Below are 6,704 nucleotides of genomic sequence, written 5' to 3' on the forward strand. Positions count from 1 at the left end.
TAGATACATTAGAAGGACATAGTGAGAACAAAACTAATATAGGGAAAATTGCAAAGGTAGTTCCAACTAGAATAGATAAAAATTATTTGCATAAAGACAGGTCTATAACAGATTTTTCTAATAATGTGTTTTCAAAATTATTGTATGAATATGTAAAGACAATGGACGTACGGGACTGCTACGTATGTATGCAGTTACCTGCATCTGTTTCTGAGGGAGTGATTTATCATCAACTTCCAGCAACGTATGGAATAACATGTAGTGTAATAGCTAGTTTATTTTATGAGACAGGGAAATTAGAATATTATTTTTCAGATGTAGATAACATTTTTGCGCAAGTGCCTTCTTATAATAAATTGAACAAAGTAAAACCTGCTAAGGTATTAGGTGAATTCTTCTTAGAAACTAAGGAACTAACATTAGAGTATATTTTTAGAAACAATCTAACATGCAGTTTGAAGAAGGAGGAAAAGACATTCCTAGACATGGTTGAGGAAAGAAGATTGAAAATGCAAAGAAAAGCAGCAGAAGGGAAAGTGGAGAAAACAATCTGGAATATAGAGAAAGAAAAACATTTGAAAGGAGAAGCTAGTCCAACTATAGCTTTAGATTGGCCTCAGAAAGGGAAATTTTGCATTCGAAGGAATCAAACTGTGTATGATAATTATTTCCTAGGTAATAGTGAGTGCCATGATACATATCGAATCATGGGTAGATGGGGATTTAAAGGAGCAAGAGATACAGTCTTTCCTGGATTATATTTTATTTGTGGGAACAGGGCATATTATCGTTTGCCAGACCATTGGTATGGCACATGTTACGTAGGCCTGGTCTTTCCGAAAATCTTTCATATGGATAGAGGAGAAGATGGTATACATAGCTTAAGTAATCATTTAGCTAGAACTAAGAGAGAATCTTGGGCAGAAATTGTAGGTGATATTTTTCAGGCATTGATACCAGCAGTGGGAATAACTCTGAATGCAAACAAAATTAGAAAATTGTCAACAGTAGTGGATCGCTTGTCAACAAGCACCGCTGGAGGATTTTTATTGGTTAGCACCCAAATGGTTGCCATGCGTGCTATGGTAATGCAAAATCGACTTGCCCTTGATATTTTATTGGCAAAAGAGGGTGGAGTCTGTGGAATGTTGAAAGTTCAACATTGTTGTACTTACATTCCTGACGAAAGCAAAGATCTGAAAACTTATATTAAGAATATTACTGAATTGCATGATGAACTTGCACCACTGGAGGTTGAAGGTGTTTGGGAAAGAATTGGAAAGAAAATAGCTGCTATTAAGAATTTCTTAGTAAAAATAGGTAGTACTCTTATAGATAAAATATTGTTTCCATTAACATGTGTAATCAGCATAATTTTAGTGATAAGATTATGTTGTATGTGCTGTAGAAACAAGAAAAATAAGAAAAGAATAAAAAGTGAAAATTCACAAAGAAAAGATAAGAAACAAGAAAGAGAAATTGAGGAAATAGAATTGGAGGAGTGGAAGGAGAGTATGTACGAATCAGTAAAAAGAAAAGACGTAGGTGAAACTGAATTATGATTAAGAGCAAGAAAACATTTTAAAGATTCCGTAAGACAGACCAAAATTTTGGGTGGTGTGGTGATAAAATCACCAAAGGGGGGATTGCTGGAGCGGGTTATGCAAAAATTTGTATACCCACCCCATTTTGCATGTTGTTTTATTAATTAAAATTAATCAATTAATTATAATCAAACTAATGGATTGGAGTGATGTGGAAAATATTTACCAACCTGACTAATGTATGAATTATACGTGGGATTTGCATCTGCATGGCTTAATTAATACGTGAACTAAATTTCGTACGCATACTAATCATAGACAATTAGAATATTGCATGATATATGTCGCTTTTGTGCTGTTTTTGTGATTCGTGCTTTATTTAGTAAGTATAAACCGCACTGAGTGTTGCTTTGGCTAGATAAATACAAACACATATGGGTATTAGCGAGGGAATAACATTTAATTAGTCATTTTGATGTATTAATTACGATTTTGTGTTGATTTGCTTAAGTTGACCATTTTGGCCTATTGAAAGATAGCTGCCTTTGGTGCCTAACCCGACTGCCAACGCTGAACAAGGCTTGGGTGAAGTGCGCCTGCGCTGACAACAGATACACAGTGGCCTGGACCTGACCCCAGATGAACATGTACCTTTCAAGGACAGCCTGGGACGTCGTCCAAATATTCTGAGCAAAGACTGTGGTGTGAACCGGAACTGACAAGGGTCATAACCCAAAAGACACTTTGGTGAGAACTTAAAAGGATGACCCCTGATTGTCCAATCAGCGAACTCGGATGTCTAAAACTTTGATACATTTGATATTGATTTTACTATAAATTATGGTAGAATAGAGAGGTAGTAGGCGGGTTCATTTCTGGCCTTTCTCGATTTCCTGAAGTCATGCTGACAGAGAGGACGGTGACACTGCAGGACAGCTGTTAGCCTGAATCTTTGACGGACTGAATTAATGCCCCAACTCCTGATGAACTGAGCCTACTAAAATTGATGGGCATAGATTTGCGAGACTGCCAGATCTGACAAACAGGACGACTTTAGCCAGAATAGGTAAATATGAATGGCAACTTGATCAAATTAATGATTTAATTTGCAATATTAATATAAATTTGGATTTGAACATCTACAGAAATGAGTTGGGTTGTTTATTCATTGAAATGTGTTAATGAAAAGGTTAATTAGAGAATTAGAAATTCACTTAAACCAGCAACTAGCTGATCCGTCCCGTTTTATGAGAGGAATACCAAAGGTGAAATTCAGGGCCTAATGAGTATCAGAAGGTTGTGTAGATTTGATGCTCATTAAGGTAGATTGTGGTAATTTTTCCCATCTCTCATTTCCAGCGCTTGGAAGGATAATCGCCTCCCACACGGACTGATAGTGAGTGAATGTTGGTGTTATGGGCCCCACCAGCGAATGTATGGATAGTGTGTGTATGTGAGATCTTTGGTCCGTGACGGTAGAGAGGGATTTTGCAATCCGCGCTGGAGCAGTTTTTCTGGTAGCAGTATGATGGTTGTTATTGTTTTGGTTTAGTGATTATTGCTTGTACATTGCTTATTGATTTTGGTTATTGATTGGTATTGATTTATGTACTAACACTCTATGTTGAGTTGCGTCGAGTTTAATGTTGTTTGCACGGCTTCTGGGATGTAGGAAGTCGGAAGTTTGTAACGGTTCCGTAGTAGAGCAGAGGTAAGCGTTGCTCTCGGGAAAGACAGAATTGTTGTTGCCCTGTAGGTACACAGGGGAAACGTGTGACAATTGAAGTTGCACGGCGCATTGTATGGGTTCGATTCGGTAGCATCGTCGTGTGTTGCCATTAGAGACATTTATAGTGTGAGAAAAGTGTGTATGATAGCGAAGGTTACCTGTGAAATTCTGGTCTTAGGTACCAGGGATCCAACTGGCATTCCGATAACGCTTATCACTGGAAAGGTAATAGGTACTCTCTGAGCTTGTTAGAAGGACAAAGCAGAGGTAAGCGCTGCTTTGTTAAAGTATGTCATAATTCTGTAGTAGAACAGACTGTTCGCTGTTCTCGGGAAAGACAGGATTCTGTGTGAATGTACTACTTTTTTCTTGTGTGAAAGAGTATGAATGCAAAGGCATTTGGGTTGATTGCGAAACTCTAGGTTTATTTCTCAGGAGCATTGGGTCTCCAACTATGTGTCTTAAATGCTAGAGAAACAATTAGCAAATGCTTGTTAGAAGGGTGAAGTAGAAGGATGTGCTACTTTATCAACGGAAGTAATGATTCCGTAGTAGGGCAGAGGTAAGCGCTGTTCTCGGGAAAGACGGAATTCTCGTGAGAAAGGTCTTTTTGCTGTTCTTTGGTTAGCGATGCGGACAATGGAGATGTTTCTATGTTGTTACTAACAGAAGTGTAGAAATTGAAACAAAAACTTATTGAGCGGATTTGTAAAGGAGGGGTAGACAGAAGCAGGAGTAGAGCTGCCGCAGCGGCTGCTGACGTCAAAACGACCGTGCTGAGATTGGACAGTCGGTCGGAACTGTGAAACACCCCAGATTGGTGCTTTAGTGAACGCCGCGCTAGGATTGGAGGAAACAGGGTGACGTAGACGCTCTTTATTGGTGCGTTAGTGTGAGTCGCGCTAGGATTTGAGGACTGTGACAGTGACCTGGAAGCTTTGAATTGGTGCGTTGGTGTGAAGTTGCGCTGTGATTGGATAGATTAGCGGTACAGCTGTAAAGAGGGACTAGCGTTGCGCGAAAGACAAGAAAATGTATTACGACCCACCAGAGAAAGAAAAGAAAACCTGGTTAGGGAGAATCAAGAAGTGATTTAAGAAGGACAAACCAGTTAAGACTAGGGAAGGACAGTTACTTCCTCCATCGAAAACCCCTGCATCCTTTATGATTGCGAAATATGGGTACTTGTATTTGGTTAGATAGCTGGGTGAGATACACCAAGGACAACGGAGTATTAGCTTTTCCAGAGCATGGTTCATTTAATTTGGCTGTTTTAAGAAATTTGAGGGAAAGGATGATGCATTTGGAACCAAGACCTAGACCGACACAGTTTGAGGCTTTGACGGAATGGGAAGACGAAATGCATGAACGAGAAAGACAAAGAAGTGGTAGAGGATATAGGTACTGGTTTGGAAGACCATATGGACACGAAACGCATAGCGATCGAATGAAAAGATGGCGAGATGCGAGTATGACTGAGGGTGTGTTCCCTGTAAGAACTGTAGGAGAGAATGAAGGTCGAAAGTGTGCAGAAAAGACGCATAATTTGGAGTCGAGAGGGTATGGAGCAAATGAGTCTGAGGATGATGTTCTTGATGATATGTTCTATAAAAATTCACCACCGTATCGACCAGAACCAGAAATGGTAAGTCCAAGTGCCCCAATGAGGGAAACGATGCGAATTATAAAATCGGAACCAGAATCCCTAAGTTTAAGTAAAAACAGTGTTACCAGGGAAGTAGAAAAGAGATCGGAAGGAAGAACAGATGGAGAAAATTCTGCAGAATTAGCAAAAACAACCCTGGAATTAACTGAGAAAATAAGAGAATTGACTAAGAATCTAGAAGCACTAACTGTTCCAGTAACGATAGGTCCAGTAATGCCTATTTTTGACAAACAGAAGGACAGTGAGCATTGTTTGACAGTCCCTTACAGAAGTAATAAACCCATAGAACAACCAAGAGTGAGTCAGAATGAAAATCCATGGAGGCAGACTATGAGTGTAATGGAACCAAATTTTACAAATAATCCATTTGTTGATCAGAATTGTGCAGAGAGAAGTATGACAATGATAGAGACAGTGTCAGAAACACAAAAAGATTTTGGACACGGAAGTATAGAAAAACCAGTAGGACCCTCAACAGACGAGTTAAATGAATGGTTAAGAAGCTTGCAGAGGAAAAACAAGGAATCCCAATCAATTGATGTGGCCAAGTTACGAATGGTATTGGAATAATTGATTGTAGGGACTATCCCGACAGAAGAATTGAAAACCTATCAGGATGAAGAACTATTATTTTTGTGCAAAAGTGTGACCTGGAGAGCGAAAAACTTGCATGAAAGGTTAGAAGAAGTAGCTAATGAAATGGGTATTGATATTGAAAAGGTAAAAGCCTTACAGAAACCATATTGAGTAGAATTTACTGAAAAGGAAATTGAGAATATGAACACCACAGGACGAATAGGTCAAATTAAGGACATAATTATTTTGCTGAGAAAATGGGGAGCCGTGGATAAATGGAGAAGCAGGTGGTATAGAAAACGAGATGATGCCTAAGATAAGACATTTTCAGCCTTTCCTGTAAGAGAAAATGAGAAGGTAGTGACAGAATGCCCTATGAGAGAGATTCCAGGAGGAGGATATGTACATGTCCCATGGACGAGACAGGACATTTTGTCTTTTACGAATGATTTCCCTCGACTACGCAAAAAGCCCGTCGAGTGGTACAGGCAGATAGACAGATTTGTGAAATTGTCTAAAGTACTATGGATCGATTTGAATAGTCTATTTGACATAATTGTACCAGCAGATCTATGGTCAGAGTATACGCTAATGATAAATTGGCCAACCAAGGAATATCCTAGGGATCCTAAAACAGGAGCACCAGACCCCGAGGTAATGAAGAAATATGAGCAGGTTATGGTTTTCTGAAAAATAAAGTACCCCCTAAAGAGACAGACTGGGTAAAAATTGATCGAACACACCAGGAAAGTGAAGAGTCAGTGCATGCATACTACGAGAGGCTAATACAAGCTTTTAAGCAGTTTAGCGGAGATGAGAATCTGAGTGAAAAGGATTTAAGCCATTTTGTATACAGATTTGTATATGGTCTACGACCAGAAATTGGTGAGATGATTAAACAGCATACGGTAGATTGGCAAAACAAGAAAATAGATGAAGTATTATTGAGACATGCTAAATACTTCAGTGATGAAATTGAAGCAAAACAGCGGAAGTTAAAGGAGAAGGCAATGTGGGCACAGGTAAAGGTAGCGGAGAGACAGGAAGCACAATTGGTGGAACAAGCAGGGACAAAGCCAAAATTTAGTAATGGGAAGTACAAAGGGAATATTGAAGAAGCTAAAAAGAAGTTCCCGTGTCATAATTGCGGCAGGATAGGGCATTGGAAATCTGAGTGTAAGTTTCCCCC

Source organism: Triturus cristatus, chromosome 7 (assembly GCF_964204655.1).
Source record: "Triturus cristatus chromosome 7, aTriCri1.1, whole genome shotgun sequence".
Classification (NCBI taxonomy): domain Eukaryota; kingdom Metazoa; phylum Chordata; class Amphibia; order Caudata; family Salamandridae; genus Triturus; species Triturus cristatus.